Source organism: Eleutherodactylus coqui, chromosome 4 (genome assembly GCF_035609145.1).
Source record: "Eleutherodactylus coqui strain aEleCoq1 chromosome 4, aEleCoq1.hap1, whole genome shotgun sequence".
NCBI classification, from domain to species: Eukaryota; Metazoa; Chordata; class Amphibia; order Anura; family Eleutherodactylidae; genus Eleutherodactylus; species Eleutherodactylus coqui.
The window spans coordinates 215,133,821-215,152,967 of record NC_089840.1 but is presented as its reverse complement, the minus strand read 5'-3'; the positions used below and the strand labels follow the sequence as shown (position 1 = coordinate 215,152,967).

General features: G+C 48.3%; 1 protein-coding gene across 1 annotated transcript in view; it reads left to right on the top strand.

Annotated features, from left to right (window-relative positions):
• The first annotated feature begins 16,461 nt into the window (after window positions 1–16,461).
• LOC136626029 (interferon-induced protein with tetratricopeptide repeats 5-like) overlaps window positions 16,462–19,147 on the top strand; it is a 15,225-nt gene continuing 12,539 nt past the window's right edge. The window contains exon 1 of the mRNA XM_066600734.1: window positions 16,462–16,561. The gene's annotated coding sequence lies outside the window, so the exon portion shown is untranslated. The remainder of the gene's footprint in view (window positions 16,562–19,147) is intronic.

The window sequence follows — 19,147 nt, the reverse complement described above, 5'->3', positions numbered from 1 at the left end:
CCAACCAAGAGGGCAGGTGAAACCCATTAATCGCTTTGGTTAATGTGGCTTAATTGGTAACTAGGCCAGGAGGCAGCCCAGTTAAAATAAAAATTGGTTGATGTGAAAGTTTCAACGCTTTAATGAGCATTGAAACGTATAAAAATTGTTTAGAAAAATTATATGACTGAGCCTTTTGGGCCTAAGAAAAATTGCCCGATTCGGCGTGATTATGTGAGGTTTCAGGAGGAGGAGGAGGAAAATTATACACAGATTGATGAAGCAAAAAGGTCCCCGTTTTGGATGGTGATAGAGAACGATGCTTCCATCCGCGGGTGCAGCCTACGTATTGCTTAGGTATCGCTGCTGTCCGCTGGTGGAGAAGAGAAGTCTGGGGAAATCCAGGCTTTGTTCATCTTGATGAGTGTAAGCCTGTCGGCACTGTCGGTTGACAGGCGGGTACGCTTATCTGTGATGATTCCCCCAGCCGCACTAAACACCCTCTCTGACAAGACGCTAGCCGCAGGACAAGCAAGCACCTCCAGGGCATACAGCGCGAGTTGAGGCCACGTATCCAGCTTCGACACCCAGTAGTTGTAGGGGGCAGAGGCGTCACCGAGGACGGTCGTGCGATCGGCTACGTACTCCCTCACCATCCTTTTACAGTGCTCCCGCCAACTCAGCCTTGACTGGGGACCGGTGACACAGTCTTGCTGGGGAGCCAGAAAGCTGGCAAAGGCCTTGGATAATGGTCCCCTGCCTGCGCTGTACATGCTGCCTGATCTCTGCGCCTCCCCTGCTACCTGGGCCGCGGAAATGCGCCTTCGGCCACTAGCGCTGTCGGATGGGAAGTTTACCATCAGTTTGTCCACCAGCGCCCTGTGGTATAGCATCATTCTCGAACCCCTTTCCTCTTCGGGAATGAGAGTGGAAAGGTTCTCCTTATACCATGGGTCGAGCAGTGTGTACACCCAATAATCCGTAGTGGCCAGAATGCGTGTAACGCGAGGGTCACGAGAAAGGCATCCTAACATGAAGTCAGCCATGTGTGCCAGGGTACCTCTATGCAACACATGGCTGTCCTCACTCGGAAGATCACTTTCAGGATCCTCCTCCTCCTCCTCCTCTGGCCATACACGCTGAAAGGATGACAGGCAAGCAGCATGTATACCTTCAGCAGTGAGCCAAGCTGTCTCTTCCCCCTCCTCCTCATGCTCCTCCCCCTCCTCCTCCTCCTCCTCTGGCCATACACGCTGAAAGGATGACAGGCAAGCAGCATCTGTACCCTCAGCAGTGGGCCAAGCTGTCTCTTCCCCCTCCTCCTCATGCTCCTCCCCCTCCTCCTCCTCTTCAACGCGCTGAGATATAGACATGAGGGTGCTCTGACTATCCAGCGACATACTGTCTTCCCATGCCTCCGTTTCCGAGTGCAAAGCGTCTGCCTTTATGCTTGGCAGGGAACTTCTCAAGAGGCATAGCAGAGGAATGGTGACGCTAATGATTGCAGGATCCCCGCTCAGCATCTGGGTAGACTCCTCAAAGTTTCCAAGGACCTGGCAGATGGCTGCCAACCAGGCCCACTCTTCTGTAAATAATTGAGGAGGCTGACTCCCACTACGCCGCCCATGTTGGAGTTGGTATTCCGCAATAGCTCTACGCTGCTCATAGAGCCTGGCCAACATGTGGAGCGTAGAGTTCCACTGTGTGGGCACGTCGCACAGCAATCGGTGCACTGGCAGATGAAACCGATGTTGCAGGGTCCGCAGGGTGGCAGCGTCCGTCTTGGAGTTGCGGAAATATGCGCTGACCCGGTGCACCTTTCCGAGCAGGTATGACAAGTGTGGGTAGCTTTTCAGAAAGCGCTGAACCACCAAATTAAAGACATGGGCCAGGCATGGCACGTGCGTGAGGCTGCCGAGCTGCAGAGCCGCCACCAGGTTACGGCCGTTGTCACACACGACCATGCCCGGGTGTAGGCTCAGCGGCGCAAGCCAGCGATCGGTCTGCTCTGTCAGACCCTGCAGCAGTTCGTGGGCCGTCTGACTCTTCTCTCCTAAGCTGAGTAGTTTCAGCACGGCCTGCTGACGCTTGCCGACCGCTGTGCTGCCATGCCGCGCGACACCGACTGCTGGCGACGTGCTGCTGCTGACACATTTTGATTGCGAGACAGAGGTTGCGTAGGAGGAGGAGGAGGGTGGTTTAGTGGAGGAAGCATACACCGCCGCAGATACCACCACCGAGCTGGGGCACGCAATTCGGGGGGTGGGTAGGACGTGAGCGGTCCCAGGCTCTGACTCTGTCCCAGCCTGCACTAAATTCACCCAATGTGCCGTCAGGGAGATATAGTGGCCCTGCCCGCCTGTGCTTGTCCACGTGTCTGTTGTTAAGTGGACCTTGGCAGTAACCGCGTTGGTGAGGGCGCGTACAATGTTGCGGGAGACGTGGTCGTGCAGGCCTGGGACGGCACATCGGGAAAAGTAGTGGCGACTGGGAACCGAGTAGCGTGGGGCCGCCGCCGCCATCAAGCTTTTGAAAGCCTCCGTTTCCACAAGCCTATACGGCAGCATCTCCAGGCTGATCAATTTTGCAATGTGCACGTTTAACACTTGAGCGTGCGGGTGCATGGCGGCGTACTTGCGCTCGCACTCAAACAGTGGCGCTAGCGACGTCTGGACGCTGCGCTGAGAGACATTGCTGGATGGGGCCGAGGACAGCGGAGGTGAGGGTGTGGGTGCAGGCCAGGAGACGGTAGTGCCTGTGTCCTCAGAGGGGGGTTGGATCTCAGTGGCAGGTTGGGGCACAGGGGGAGAGGCAGTGGTGCAAACTGGAGGCGGTGAACGGCCTTCGTCCCACCTTGTGGGGTGCTTGGCCATCATATGCCTGCGCATGCTGGTGGTGGTGCCTCCCCAGCTGATCTTGGCGCGACAAAGGTTGCACACCACTGTTCGTCGGTCGTCAGGCGTCTCTGTGAAAAACTGCCACACCGTAGAGCACCTTGACCTCTGCAGGGTGGCATGGCGCGAGGGGGCGCTTTGGGAAACAGTTGGTGGATTATTCGGTCTGGCCCTACCTCTACCCCTGGCCACCGCACTGGCTCGGCCTGTACCCACACCCTGACTTGGGCCTCCGCGTCCTCGCCCGCGTCCATGTCCTCTAGGCCTACCCCTACCCCTCAGCATGCTGTATTACCAGTAGTGCAGAAACAGAACTCTGTAATTAAATGTGCCGCTTGTTGGCCTGTGGTTGGAGGCTGACTTCGCTTACGGAACGCCAGGAAATAATTTTGCGCAAGCCTGCTGTAACACTTAGCTGGCTGCGTATGAATTTGGAGAACTACTACACCTAGCACAGACCCAGAACACTGAGGACAGTGACAGGCAGCCCAAATAGATTTTTTTCCCCAAATTTTTTTGCAAAGGCCCACTGCCTATATTCAATCAATATGTCTTCTGTCCCTGCCTAAGCGCTTCTGGCCCTGGAGTATTACTGCAGGGCGCAATGCTCTGCACGGCCGATATACCAAAAAAAAAAAAAGTGCAACACTGCAAAAAGCAGCCTCCACAGTACTGCACACGGTTAGATGTGGCCCTAAGAAGGACCAGTGGGGTTCTTGAAGCCTAAAATACTCCTAACACTCTCCCTATAGCAGCTCCACCAAGATACCACTTTCCCTCCTCTATGTCAGAATGCATCTGTGGCGAGCCGCGGGAGGGGCCGATTTTTATACTCGGGTGACACCTGATCTCGCCAGCCACTCACTGCAGGGGGGTGGTATAGGGCTTAAACGTCGCAGGGGGAAGTTGTAATGCCTTCCCTGACTTTCTATTGGCCAGAAAAGCGCGCTAACGTCTCAGAGATGAAAGTGAAAGTAACCCGAACATCGCGTGGTACTCGTTACGAGTAACGAGCATCTCGAACACGCTAATACTCAAACGAGTATCAAGCTCGGACGAGTACGTTCGCTCATCTCTAGTAGGGACCCATTCTGAACAAAAATAATGAATATAAAAAGTGGAGAACTAAACAAAAATGGGGGTAGTAGTCCTTGCCTTTACAGTGTGCAGTATGGCACCTCAGTGCAGATGTTGTAGATGGTGAGAAGGGATGTTTTCTGGAGGCACTCTTTTGCACGCTTTTTAGGGGAAGAACAACACAACTCAGTAGTGAGTCGCCATTTTGTGAGGAGGTGGTGCAGCACAAACTTTCCACTTTGCCAGCGCCATTTTGTACATCCTAAGGGCGCCCACCCACTGGCGATTTTTTTTCCCTGCGAAATACGCAGCATTTTTTTCTCTGCAGGGGTCTATGGGACTTGTAATGTTAAAATCGCGATCGCGCAGAATCGCGATTTCGCGGTAAATTGCGATTTTGCGCGATCGCGATTTTAACATTACAAGTCCCATAGACCCCTGCAGAGAAAAAAATGCTGCGAATTTCGCAGGGAAAAAAATCGCCAGTGGGTGGGCGCCCTTACATGGCAGAAAAGTTGTAAATAGCCCTTTATAACAATGAACAACATTAAATGACACATTTTCTTGCTGATCTTCACAATAAAGGCAATTAAGATCCATTACTTTCCTCAAACAAATGACATATAGTTTTCCATGATCGCCGATTAATCCTTCACATTCTGTCACATTTTCAAAGTCCCTTTTTAGAGCAGAGAAACACATTTTTACAGCACAAATTTCAATTTGGAGATCCAGAGACTTTTGAGTTCTATTTGATGACTGAAAACAATATGCTTTGCCTTTCTGCGGATAAGTAGCAGACACACAATCCTGTTCGTGCACGCCAAAAAGTTGCAACCAGCTAAACTGTGGAGGAGTGATCAACGTAAAATTGTGCTTATCAGGCTGGGTTCTCAGGGAACAAAAATCCAGCGGAAATCTCGCGGCTTGGCCACACTAAAAAACCTCAAGATTTCCACGGGATAAGCGCAGCTTGAAAACTGCTGCGTTTCCGCTGCGGCCATCTCCCCCCATAGAGAGGAGAGAAGCTGCTATGGAAATGAAAAAAGAATTGACATGCTGCATCTTTGTTTTCTGGGTACATGTCAGTTTTCATGTGTCTTGGCCGCAACGGATTGGCTGCAGAAATTCCGCATGGAAAATCCGTGACAATTCCATCCTGTGTGAACCCAGCCTTACTGTGGGCTAGCTGCTCCTCTCTTACACGGATGGCGGAATGCAGCTTGAAAAAAATAAATTGTCTCTTTGGCTTTTGGGTGCTACACACGAAGTCAGGCAGGGTAAGATGTTAGTTGTCAATTCAAGATGCCAAGGCCTGTGCCTGACAAAATAATAATACAAAAATGGGAAAAATAATATAAAATGTTTCTTTCCCCTGACGTGCGGTAGGTACCTCAGTGCCGAAGTTAAATTGTGAAAAGGTACTCCAGGGGCAGAATTCAAGGTGAAAACATGGAACAATTTATTTCTTCACAACAAGGAGACTTCAGCTTTCTTAGTGCAGTTCAGAATTACTTTACTTTAAGGTAGATTTTTCCTTAGACAATCCATAGTACAACTGGAACACATGCAAGCATGAAGTGCAGACTTTGTATTTGGACACAAGCGGGTAATTAAGCACGGCAATCCTTTTTGTTCTCTATGCTTTGATCTCCTGCTTTTCTCTTTTCTATTTCTTCTATTCTTCCAAGTATCAAGTTTCTCCTTTAGCACACTACAGTTTCTTTAGGTCCTGGCTGATTTTTCTGCTCTCTCAAGTATCATGATTCTCTTTTAGTGCATTACAGTTTACTTTAGATAAATAAATATTTTTATATATATTCTTATTTATGCATTAGGAGTATGGGGAGGGGAGGGCACAACAAAAATAGGATTGGGGTAGGGAAGTAATCACAGTGTAAATCAAACAACCAACAAAGAGTGACCGCTCTGATGAAATAAGCCATTCAGCAGTATACAGAGAAATACATCAAATTAATACATTAGTAAGGTAAAATAAAATGGTAGGGTGATATTCCAGAGGCTATTTTTTAACAGTAGCATTACGCATGCGTGTGCTGCTATATAATGCCACACAGTTCGGGTATAGAATTCAAGCATTGTCATTGGTTGGAGAACCCTCTTCTAGGTCATTTAGACGGATCCGTGTAGAGAGTCTGAGATTTCTTATTTTTGCGGGATGTTACCGACGACCAGGCCTTACATGTGGGAAGAGAGGGAATATTCAGGAAGTCTCTACTTGTGGTCCAGTCAGGGATTTGAACATGGCTCAATGCTAATTTAGCTGGAACAAACGGAAGATCTTCAGGGGTTCTGATGGTCCAGGTTTTATTGTGTACAGGTATCATCAGTCTAAAAGGGAACATCCATTTGTAAAGTATAGCCTTTCCCCCAGAGCTGTAAGGGGTTGGAGCGTCTTAAGTCAAGGGTCAGTTTGGATAGGTCTTAGAAAATTATGATCTCTTTATCAGCATATTCGATCTTCTTAGCCAGCCCGGCTTTGTAGAGAATCCCTTCCTTGACCTTTAAGCTTTGCAGACAACATAATACATCACTTGGTTGATCTGCGTTGATTAATCTCTGCCTAAACATTCGAGGGGTTTATGAAAATATTCGAGGGGTTTCTGAGAGATGCCAAAAAAAATATGTTCACCATTTTGCATGGTTCTTTGCGTTACCCAGGAAACACCACGTGGAGGTAACCATGCGACGTTTCCTTTATGTAAAATTACATCAGGAAGTGAGAGAATTAGATTACGTACATAAAATTTGGACGCTAATTCTTTTGCGCTTAGAATTAAATAATCGAGTTGGGCCCCATTAACTTTTCCTATTTATGACATAATCAATGCTCGGGCCGAATGGTTAACCACTCAGGTACAGGTGTCCTCCACAGTTTGTACTCTTGAGTAAATTTGTTTGACCTCTTTTCTTGGCTCCGATATTTCCTCTTTAATTCTTGGAATTATAAGTCTCTTATAGAAACTTTGTTTGGCAAGGCCTTAATGTAATCTCTAAGTTCAGAGATACCTTGTGATTGCACCTCTTCCTTGAGATAACTATCTGAAGAAGGGCCAAATAGAAATGAGGATTCGCCTTCTTCAGTGAGTGTTCCTGGATCTCATGGTTTTCAGGAGTGTGAGTTTTTTGAAGAGTTTTTCATTTTCCAGAGATCTTTTAGGCGTTTTAGTATTTTTGTTTACTTCAGAATTGGCAATTCTGGTATTTTTCCCCATTGTGTCTGCTTTCAAATATCACTATGCTGGGAGAAAGGTAGATCTTATTTGTTCACATTAGTAAATTGTTGTCTTGCAGTTGTATTCTGTGGTCCAACAGGACCATAGTAGGGCAAACTGTAATATATAGTGAGCCGGGACGCTGAAACTTTAGTGTTATCGGTTCAAAATTTTGTCTTATCTATAGGCAAAGAGATATTCTTTTTGGTAAATTAATTTAATCCTGCGGAGATGCTCTATAGAGAAATCAGTGACGTAATTTGATGTAGATATCGTTTTCATCCACTAGGTGGTGCTATAGTTCATTAGTTAGATGTCACTGATATGAAAAATGTGTGTAGCAGAGTTGAGTTTGTTGCTGCTACCAGAAGAGACTGTATATATCCTGGGGTACCACTGAGCAGAGAGAAGCAGGCCCTTGTATGAGATGGGTATCTGGTTAAATGTGAGGTACTGTCTCTAAACTGCTGCTGTGCTGCTGGTGGTTTATAATGAGTGGGCGCAATAAGGTGGTCTTAGGCTGCAGCCTCTGTATGTATGTGCCAGGCTGTCACCTTATATGATGTTAGCCCTGCTTGGATGGAGTCTTGCAGACCCAAAACAGAAGGGGTTAAAGGGGTTGTCCCACAAAAGCAAGTGGGGTTAAGCACTTCTGTATGGCCATATTAAAGGAGATGTCTCGAGGAAGCAGTTAAATTTTTTTTTTGCCCAGTCCCCCCCATTAAGCATACATAACTAAGCCCCCCTGTAAATGACATTTCTAGCTGGTTTGTACTTACCGTTCCAGCGTTTCAGCAACTTATAAAAGTTTCCTCAAGATGGCCGCCGGCTCTTTCCCCGTCGCTCGCTGCAGCCCGACGTGCGCGCTCCCGAGACGCCGCCAGCTGTGTCTCCATGGCAACCGGACGCATCGCAGCCGCCGACCAGACGCCCCGCAGCCGCCGACCAGACGCCCACCGCCAGGCAGCAGGTAACCGGCGCTAGCCCCCGGCTCCCCAGCGCTAGACCCTCAGCCCAGGTGAAGGCCCCGGAGCCCAGCGCTAGGTTCCGGAGCCTAGCGGCAGCCCCCCCCCCCCCGGCCTAGCGACAGCCCCCCCATCGCAGCGGCAGCCCCCCCCATCGCAGCGACAGCCCCCCCATCGCAGCGACAGCCCCCCCCCCGGCCTAGCGCTAGTTCCCCCATCACAGCGGCAGCCCCCCCCGGCGCAGCGACAGCCCCCCCATCGCAGCGACAGCCCCCCCCCGGCCTAGCGCTAGTTCCCCCATCACAGCGGCAGCCCCCCCCGGCGCAGCGACAGCCCCCCCGGCGCAGCCCGGCGCAGCGACAGCCCCCCCGGCGCAGCCCGGCGCAGCGGCAGCCCCCCCGGCGCAGCGGCAGCCCCACCCGACCCATCACTTACCTGAGACGCTTCTCGGGGCTGCTGGGCTGGGCTGGGCTTCTCCGCTGGGCTTCTCCGCTGGGCAGCTCCACTTTCTGCACCTTCCTCTAACAGAGGAAGGTACAGAATGGCCGCTTCAGCGCGCTCCCGAGCAGTGACAGCTCGTCTGCGCATGCGCAGAAGAGCTGTAGCGGGGAGCACACTGAAGCGGCTCGTGCTGAATGGAGAAGACCGGACTGCGCAAGCGCGTCTAAAAAAGCAAGCTGCCGGCGAATTTAGACGGAACCATGGAGACGAGGACGCTAGCAACGGAGCAGGTAAGTGGAATAACTTCTGTATGGCTCATATTTAATGCACGATGTACATTACAAAGTGCATTAATATGGCCATACGGAAGTGTATAACCCCACTTGGTTTCGCGAGACCACCCCTTTAACCCCTTCCCGCTCTAGGACGTACCGGTACGTCCTGGGAGCCTGGTACTTCCCGCAACAGGACGTACCGGTACGTCCTGGGGATAGCACGGGATCACATATGATCCCGCGCTATCCTGCAGCGGGAGCCGGCTGTCAGTCACAGCCGGCGTCCCACTGCAACGGCGGGGGGGCATCCGAGATGCGCCCCCCGCTGTTAACCCCTTCCCTGCCGCGATCTAAGTAGATTGCGGCAGGGAAAGAGTTCACAGAGGGATCGCGCTCCCTCTGTGTCTCTGGCCGGCTATCGCGATGTCATCGCGAGAGCCCGGCCTGTCACCATGGCAACAGGACGCCAGACACTGGCGTCCTGTATTGCCTGTGCCTATAATCGCTGTACAAGCGATAAGGCATGGCAGAGCAGTAGCTCTGCCATGCCTTATGACAGCAATCATAGGCATAGTGCTGCAAGTCCCTCAGAGGGACTCGAATAGTGTAAAAAAAAGAAAAGAAGAACATAAAAAAAAGAAAAATGTAAAAAAAATATTTTAAAAACCCTTTTTTTATGCTTTTTCTAATATTAGCATAAAAAAAGGGGAAAAAAAATGAAAACCCCACATATTGGGTATTGACGCGTCCGTAACGACGTGTACAAAAAGTTGAACACGCTTTTTATTTTGTACGACAAAAAGCGTAAAAAAAAACCGCTAAAAAACAGAGGCAAAATGCTAATTTTTAGCATTTTGCCTCATAAAAAATGCAATAAAAGTGATCAAAAAAGCCGTACATTCCCCAAAATAGTACCAATAAAAACTACAGCTCGTCTCACAAAAAATAAGCCCTTATAGAGCTCCGTAATAGAAAAATAAAAAAGTTACAGGACTTTGAATACAGCTATAGAGAAAAAAAAAAAGATTTCCAAAAAAAAGGGGGTTTTATTGCAAACAAGTGTAAAAACCTAAAAAAAATATAACAATTTTGGTATCGTTGTTACCGTACCGACCCGCAGAAAAAATTTAGTGTGTCATTTATGCTGCATGATTAACGCTGTAAAAAAAAGAAAAAGAAATCTATGGCAGAATTGATGCGTTTTCTCTCCGTTATCATAAATTTAAAAAAAATTTTACGATATTGTCTATGTACCCAAAAGTGGCACCGATAAAAACTACAGATTGCCACGCAAAAAACAAGCCCTTATATGGCCACGTCCACGGAAAAATAAAAAAGTTATGGCTTTTGAAAAATGGAGATGGAAAAATACCAAAAAATCGCTTGGTCCTCAACGCCAAATAGGCCGTGTCATTAAGGGGTTAATGCACTTTGTAATATACATCGTGCATTAAATATTGGCCATACAGAAGTTATACACTTACCCCCTCCGGTGTTGGCGTCCCCGTCTCCATGGCTCCGACCGAAGCCTTCTTCTCCCTGGATTAGACGCGCTTGCGCTGAAGGGGCAATGACCAATATTTAATGCACGATGTATATTACAAAGTGCATTAATATGGCCATACAGAAATGCTTAACCCCACTTGCTTTCACGGGACAACCCCTTTAACTTGTAGGGCCTTCGGCCCTCCCTTCGCCTTGTACAGCCCTGTAGTGAGTCTCTCACCACTATTTAATTTTGATAAGATGGTGGCTGCTGCAGCATTGGGCCCCTCAGACCCTTACCCCACGCTGAGCCTCAGGACAGTTCCAATGAATGTGTCAGGGTCCCGGGCAGGATGCATGGGCTCGCCTTCGGCAGATAGATAGGCTAGGTCTGCAGCTTCAGGTGGTAAGTAGGCCGCAACTCTCAGAGATCGCCTCGGGGAAGCAGCGATCTCTCTGCACTACCTCTCGCTCAGGTCACAAGAAGGGAGGGTTGTTTGTGTCGGTCTCTGGGAGCTGATCCACCATCCTCTCTCCTCTGGTGCCAATTCACGCCCCCTACTTTAGGCTTTTCTGATCCTTTCTCTTTACCTATTTTCTCTAACTAGCTGGAGGTTCTGATTTACTTTAGCTCCTTTTCATTCTCTAGATAGATACTTTACAACTTTGGGATACTCACACTTTGTCTTCTTCCCATTGCCCTGACTCTCAACTCTTGCTTCTTCTTACTAGCACTCCATCTCCTTCTCTTATCTCCTCTGTTACAAACCACCAACTCTAACTCCTCCTCTCCCTCTTATACTAACTTCTATTGACCAACCCCTCTACCAATTGCAGGCTGCCTTTCTCCTGACTCATACCTCTAACTTAGGTTTAGCTTGTTATGCACATTAATCACCTCAGAGTCCACAGTTAATGATGGAGTGTACAATCCTGTACACTACACATTGTTATTGTTATGTGGGCTCTGATGATTCAGGAGGGGATTAAGAGAGCTTTTTTGTTGTGGGGAGCTTTGCAGGCTTGACGTTTCAAGCCATGCTCGCTGTGGCCGGTGGAGGGTACGGTACTGTTGTATCTTGTCTCCACCAGAGGAATGGGTGGAGAAAAGCTGCACGCTCACAAGCAATGCCCACAACTTGATTAGCTGGGCGGGAGAATGGGTTTCCATTATATCACCTCCCGCCTCGTCGTGCCACTGACCCCACGGCTGCTCTCCCTTGTGCCCTTACCGGCTTCTGCACTACACTGTGCCAAAGCAAGGACGGGAGAAGAAGGCAGAGCCTTCCCGGCTCCTATGCTGTCAGTCTCTTCTGTACCATCACCTATTGCAAGCATTATGCGACGCCGGCAAGGAGACTGACAGCGGGTGACCAACTTCGCCGGAGCAGGGATGGGAGAAAAAAGGCAGTGCGCCAGGGCAGTGACAGCGGGGGATTGAAGGGGGTAAATTACAGCATCGTCGCCGGCAGGGGAGGTCGCCAGGGGAAGAATCACTGCGTACCTACAAGCCCACAGCGTGCCGGCTTGAGGGGTTGCCGCCCGGGGATATTGACATCAGGGGAATGCAATGGATGAGGAGGGGGGAACTTACATCACCGAAGCTGGAAGGGAAGAAGGTCACCAGGGAAATTATGACAGCGGAGCTAGGAGCATAGACCAGCGGATTCTCCGGCCCAGCCAATAAAGTTGTGGGCGTGCACCTTTTCTCCGCCCATTCTTCTGGTGAAGACAAGATACAACAGTACTGGGAGGATAGCCCAACTCTTACCCTTTATTAGAATAAGTGTGGTAGGGACTGGTGGACTTTCATTAATTTTCCTTATAGGGGCTAATGGTGCCTCTGAGCCTGTTGAGGTCAGCTGTGAGTACATAAGATAATTCCGTTAAAGTTATGGTGCCAGATTTTGGGGCTCCAAGGACACCCCTCGTGGCATATAATGTTAATATTTTCTTTAAAAATATATATTATTTGTTTAATCTTGTTCGTAATAAAATGGCTGCTATGGCCAAATTATCCAAAATAAAAAGTTGTCTGTGTTTTCTATTAGTGAGTAAAAGGGTGAAGGGGTTCATTGTGGGAGGTTTTATGTTATCCATTTAGTCGTTCAAAACCCTCGAGACCCTAAAGGTGAACTCCCTCCATGTTTTTCGGTTTTGCACTGCTTCTTTCAGTTGTGTGATATCCATGCCAGTATCATCTCTGACAGTATCAGCCACCATGTCCTTTGGCGGCTGGGTCTTCTTTTACCACTGATCTGTCCAAGCATTATAGATTTTTCTGCTCGCGTTACATAGCCAAAATACGTGAGCCTGGCCATCTTGTCCTCCAGCGATCTACTCGATCTTATATGATTCAGGACTTCTCTGTTTGTTACTCTTGCTGTCCAGGGTATACACAGCAGCTTTCACCAGCACCACAGCTCAAATGCATCAATTCTCCTTCTTTGCGCAGTCCAGCTTTCACATCCATACATGGCCAAGGGGAAAACAATGGTTTGTACTATCCTGCGTTTAGTTGCGATGCCGATATCCCTACTTTTCCAGATTTTGTCCATGTTTAGCTTCCAGCCTGGTCAATTTTCGAACCAAGAAAGATGAAGTCTCGCACGGCGAGAGCTGCCTGTGATTGGCTGAGAAGGTCAGCCAATCACAAACAGCTCTTTCAGCAGGAAGGGATTTTAAATCCCCGCCAGCTGAAAGATCAGCAGTAGACAGCTGGGGACAGCCAGGAGAAGACGCGGCTGAGCCCTGCAGCCGAAGAGAGGTAAGTATGTTTTTTTGTTTGTTTTTTTTTTAACAGCGCTTTTACTTGATTCTCAGGGAAGGGCTTATATTTAAACCCCTCTCTGAAATCAATTGGCAGCAGAATCCTCTACCGCCGCTGACATGTGTGACCACTGCGGTAGAGAATTAAAGAATTCCTCTGCTGCATCTGCCACAGATGCGGCAGATGTGTTCTTTATCCCCACGGGGGTCACAGCAGTGGCGGAGAGGTAAGATAGATAGATAGATTAAAATTTTTCTTTTTCAGGGAAGAGCTTATATGTAAAGCCCTTCCCTGAAAAAGAATGCAAGGGTGCCGGCGGAGCATTGTTTTCAATGGAGCCGCCGGCAGCAGCCACGGCTCCATTGAAAACAATGTGTGCATTCCCAATGGTGCACGCATGTCCTATCTGTGCAGGCACACGCCTGTAAAGCACGGACATGTGCACACACCATAGGGAATGCAATGATGCACATACAAGCATGTTTTTGTGCGTGTGTATGCACGCACAAAAGCACGCTCATGTGAAGCCACCCTTATAAAGTGAAGCGCTAGGTTTTGAGAAATAATTCACAGTACCCAACTGAGCAGAACAGATGCTTTCAGTGCTCAAGTGGGAATAATTGTACCATGTCTATAGGTGTATCAATTATTAGATGTTCAAGAACAGATCTCTCACTGTTTACAGTAGGAGTATATTTGTTGGCTGTTATTTTCTCAGACAGCTCATCAGTTATTTTATTAGATGATATTTTTATATAGAACTGCTCAACGCGTTTCCCTGTCACTGTTCGGGATAGTTCATCAGGAACCAATGTTCTTGTGTACACGGTGAGCTGAGAAATGACTAGAACAGACAAAAGATTAAATACTAATCTAAAGCGCTTAAGTCTAGACAAAAAATGCCTACTGATGACATAACTTGTGTTTAAAATGTTTTTTCGGACAGTGTAGAATGCTTGCACCGTGTGGATCTAATACCAAATGTATCCCACCAGCAAGAAGTCTTTTACTGTGAGAAAAAAAAGATTGTTGGAGACTTAATTTCTAGTTCTGCATCTTTCAACCCTCTGTGTAAATTCTATGGACATTAATGTACTCCAAATGAAAGATCTAAGAAGATTCAACAGCCGTTTCTCAGTATGCAGAAGCAATCTCGGGACAGACCAGAAAAATCATGCCGGCCACTGATTCAAATACATCGGATATGGGTAAATTCAAGGTTTTCTTTTAGCTGATTTTATGAGGCAGCCCAAGTTCAGCGATTATAGCTGGTCTGGGATCAGCTGATGGAAAATGCTGTCCCAAAACAGAGCAGTTTTAGCGTATAGATATCTTTCAGCTAGTCTAAATAGGCAAGGTCTCCCTGTCTAGATCACTAAGATGTCACAAGTCAAAAAATAAATAAATAAATGCTCCAACAGAGTCTGTGACCATGATGGTGGACCACTGGTATGTGATTTTATTGTTCAGTAGTAGGAGCAATTCTGGGAATCGCCTTTCTTTGGTAGAGGGATGAAGACAGATCTTTTCCAGTCCTGTGGCCATTGTATGGATGCCCATACTGCCCAGCTAGTTTCATTTCCATAACCACTTCTGACTCCATAATGGAGGGCTGTAAGTCCACAGACTCCTCCTCATGCAATGGTCCAGGTATGTGGTAAATATTCCCTCTACCTATCCTTGATACTCTGTTGGTCATTCAGTTCCTTCTCATTTTTGCCTTTGATTGTGCCATTGCTTGCCAGGAAAGGTTTTTGGTCCATCTTGACCTATGAAAATAGGCCTCCGATATGGCCTTTCTTAGCTTCTGCTTCTAGTTGTTTGCAACGCTCATTCCATTCCATTTCCTTGTCTTTCCTTACCTCTCGCTGAAAATTACCATTTAGTTGCCGAACTTCGTCTTTGTGGCCGGCTGCCTTTGCTGCTCTTCTTTTATTGGCTATTCTGAGGGTTTGCTTGGACAACCAATAGCGTTGTTTTTCCTACTTCTTAAAGGTGAGATGCTTACTGGCTGTTTCCATAACTGTGGACTGTATATTGTGCCATAGTTCCTCTGGATGTTTTTCTGATGTGTCAAGCAGTTCAAATCTGTTTGCTACCTCAATAGTGTATGATAGGGGGATTTTAGAGGTGTCGAATTTTCTTAATGCAGCACCTTTCTTAATGTTACAAAATTTAAACTTGATCTTAGCTGCAAGGAGTTCATGATCAGTGCTGCAGTTGGCGCCAGGAAAGGTCTTTATTCCAACGACTAAACTTCGCCAATGATGATGACACAGGATGTAATCAATCTGATTTCTATGAAGGTCATTGGGAGATGCCCACGTGTACAGTTGTCGTTTGGGAGATCTCCCAATGTAGAGTCGGCATTTGGGTTGCATACACCATGTGTTTGTTATCCTTGGCAGAACTGTACCCGGTGATCACTGTATTCATTTCTTTCACCAAGCCCAAATCTTCCTGTGATAGTTGCTTCTGGTTGGCTGCCGACTTTCGAATTGAAGTCGCCTATAATGTAAATGATGTAGTTCTTTGACATTTCAGAGTTTTCTGGAGTTTTCTACATTGTTGACTGTGTTCTCTATTAGTAAGTAAAGAGGTTGGTTGTGGGGGGTTTTTTATTAGCAGAACACGACTCTGCAATACCCAGGTCATATAAACCAGGTGAAATGGCGACACCTTTGGACTCCGATTGACTATTTTATATCTATAACTCCATCCAAAGTTCTGCTGGAAGCCCATTTCAGTCATTCAGATGGATGGAGAGGTTGGAAAATCAGTATGAACCCAACCTTAAATAGGGAGCATGCAGATCTGTACCTAGCCTCACCACCTGTAAATACAGCCCTGCATAAACTAACTAGTTTAGAAAAGCTTTCCAGATGTGTAATAAAGCATTGTCCCAAGACAAGACTGAGGTTGTAAGAAAACTGTCAACAAGACACAGCAAGGAGAAATCTCCTCATCGTTGTCTGTTTAATGCTAGCATCAACAGTTTCAGTTTCCATTCTCTGCAGAATGGCTATAGCCTGTTTTTGTTCCTCCTGGCACAGAAGCTTCATTTCTCCATCCTCTCCTCTTACTGAAGAAGATGTGAGCCTCTCCAAAATTGTGTGACTAAAAATGCCTGAATACAGGATCACTGCATTAGGGCTCGGTCAGACCGGCGTTTTTTTGCTGCGCATGTTACTTGCATTTGTGATCCGCATCTATTGGAACCAAGGCTTTTCAAAGGCAGCGGTCGCATGTCCATTTTTTACCTGCACACAAAAATACACAGCGGTGGGGGCGTTGCTTGGAGAGGCATCGGGACGGCAGCTGCAGGTTAGGCTCTGCTCGGTGAAAGCACTCTGTAGCAGCACACAGCATTAACAGAGAGGAGAAACTTACCTTTTCAGCTGTGGGAACACTTCAAGAGCCCAGCGATGTCCAGGAGGAGGTCAGTAAAAAACAATGCTGTGAGACTGGAGGATTTCTTTGTATGCAGATATCCGCACACATTGCTATCAATGTGAAGAATTGCGTTTTTCACGCGCGGGAGAACAAACGCGGCAGAATGGAGCATGCCGCATTTTTTTCTCCCGCGCGTGAAAAACGAAATTCTTTTGAAATGCCATCCGCGGGTGCAAAAATCAATTTAAGCGCTGCGGAATAAGTTGGCACTATACAAATAAAGATTATTATTATTATTATTATTATTATTTAATGGACCCGCGGATGGCCAATGATTCCCTATGGGCAAAATCCGCTGCAATTCCATTTAGCTAGTGGACATGAGGCCTTAGGCCTCCTTCCCACGAACGGATTTCCGCCGCGTAATTCGCGGCGGAGATCCGCTGCGTTGCCCGCAGCTATAGGTTCTATTGAACCTAATAGCTCAGGGCTCACGGTGCGGAATTCCACCGCGGAATTCTGCATCGTGATTTCACCCGTCCTCACCCGCGGCATACTCTATTTGCCGCGGGTGTACGCGCAGACGGTTTCCATTGCAGTCAATCGAAGCCGTCCGTTCACGCTATCTTCCGCTGTAGCACAGCGGAAGAAAGCGTGAAAACGCTTCCCTGCCCATCGCCGCCACGTCATGTGACGCGGTGGGTGTGTCACATGACGCGGCGGAGGTGGGCGGGGAAGCATCATGCGGGAGCAAGAACCCCAGATCCGCAATTAAGTATGGGGTCTCCTGGGGGGCGCCGTGACGGGCTCCGCCGCAGAATTTCGCGGCGGAGCCCGTCACGCTCGTGTGCAGCCGGCCTTATAGTTGACTATTAGCCTCATCACCTGTAAATACAGCCCTGCATAAACTAACTAAATTAGAAAAAATGTTGCAGATGTGTAATATAGCATTGTTTCAAGACAAGACGGGTGATACAAAAACTGGCAATAAGACAAGGCAAGAAGAAATATCCTCATCATTGTCTATTTAACCCCTTAACGACCAGCCCATAGTCTTTTTACGTCCTGCCCAAGTGGGCTTTATTCTCTGAGGACGTAAAAACATGCGTCCTGCAGAGAATAAAGCCCCGTGGGCTATGGACGTGACAGCTCCATGCTGTCGGTGCCCGCAGGTAGCCGACAGCATGGAGCTGTCATCCTGGGCTGCGGGCAGTCCCCCCCGGCATTGCGATCGGCGCAATAAAGTGTAAAAAAAAGTAAATAAAGTTAAATATTCCGCTGCACTGATGGATCGGATCCATCAGGGCAGCTGAAACTACTCACACAGGTTCCCCGATGTCTGCCGCGGAGGAAGGGTCCTCTGGGACCCGGCACGGCTCCTCTGCGCATGCGCGCCAGACGAATGACGTCACGCGCGTGCGCAGAAGAATGGGAACCCCGGGGAGTTTAAAATCTCCTGGTTCACGGCTCCTGAAGGTAGCTGGGAACCAGGAGATGTCCCTGGGGACCTCGGCGAGCCATCCACGGACCCGCGATCACCGCTATCCAGTATGTAGCGGCGATCGCGAAAAAGTAAAAAAAAAGTAATCAGCTTAATTTCACCTCCCCTCATCTATGGATCGGATCTATGAGGGGAGGTGAAAATACTCACCCCCGGTCATCAGCGGTGTCCCGGGCGCATGCACAGAGGGGCTCAGGACCCGAGAAATTTAAAATCCCTTTGCTCCTGGCTGAAAATGAAATTGCTCTTGGCTGAGGATGAAATGACGTACCTAAGCCCCCCCGGATTTATCCGCGGACCTTACCACAGCTTCTGCGCACGCGGCCGTCGCCAAAGCGGCAGACGCATTCGCAAAAGCCGTGGATTGCCAGGATAACTTAAAATCTCCCTGCTCCTGGCTACAAAACTTAGCCGAGAGCCTGGAGATTTCACAGGGGGCCGCAGTGAGCGGTTCCTGATCATGTGTTTGCCGTTATCCATTGGATAACAGCGGTCACGTAAAAGTTAAAAAAAAAAAGTTAGTTTCATCTCCCCTCACCGATGCGATCAGTGACAGGAGATGAAACTTTTTACCGGAGGCCTCCGTATTTGCACCCCGTGAACTTTCCGGGATTCTGCACATGCAACCGCCGGCAAAACACCGGACACATGCGCAGGAGTCGGGGAGCCCAGGAAACTTAAAATCTCCTTGCTCTCGGTGACCAACGGTCGCCGAGAGCCTGGAGCAGTGACGGGTGGCCTCGTTGAGCGGACCCAGGTCACGTGATAAAAAGGTAGCGATCTACCTTAGGTCGGTCTCACATGACCGGATACGAATTACGGATTCTGCATGCGTTTGATTAGCAGTAATACGCAGATCAATCGCATTGGATTACACAATTCCGCTCACATTAGTGGGTTGGAATTTCGTAATCCACTCGCAGAAAAGAGAACGCAGCAGGTTCTATTTTACCGCGGATATCCGAAGCATAGAGCCCATTGTGCTCCATGGTCGTGGATATACCCGCAGCCCATACGCAACTACGTTGTATACGGGCTACGGGTACCCGTGTCTTCGCTAAGCGACGGTGCGGGAAATACAAACAAAAAATAGTACTGCGCATGACTGCCTGTGTGAGTAGGCTGTTATGC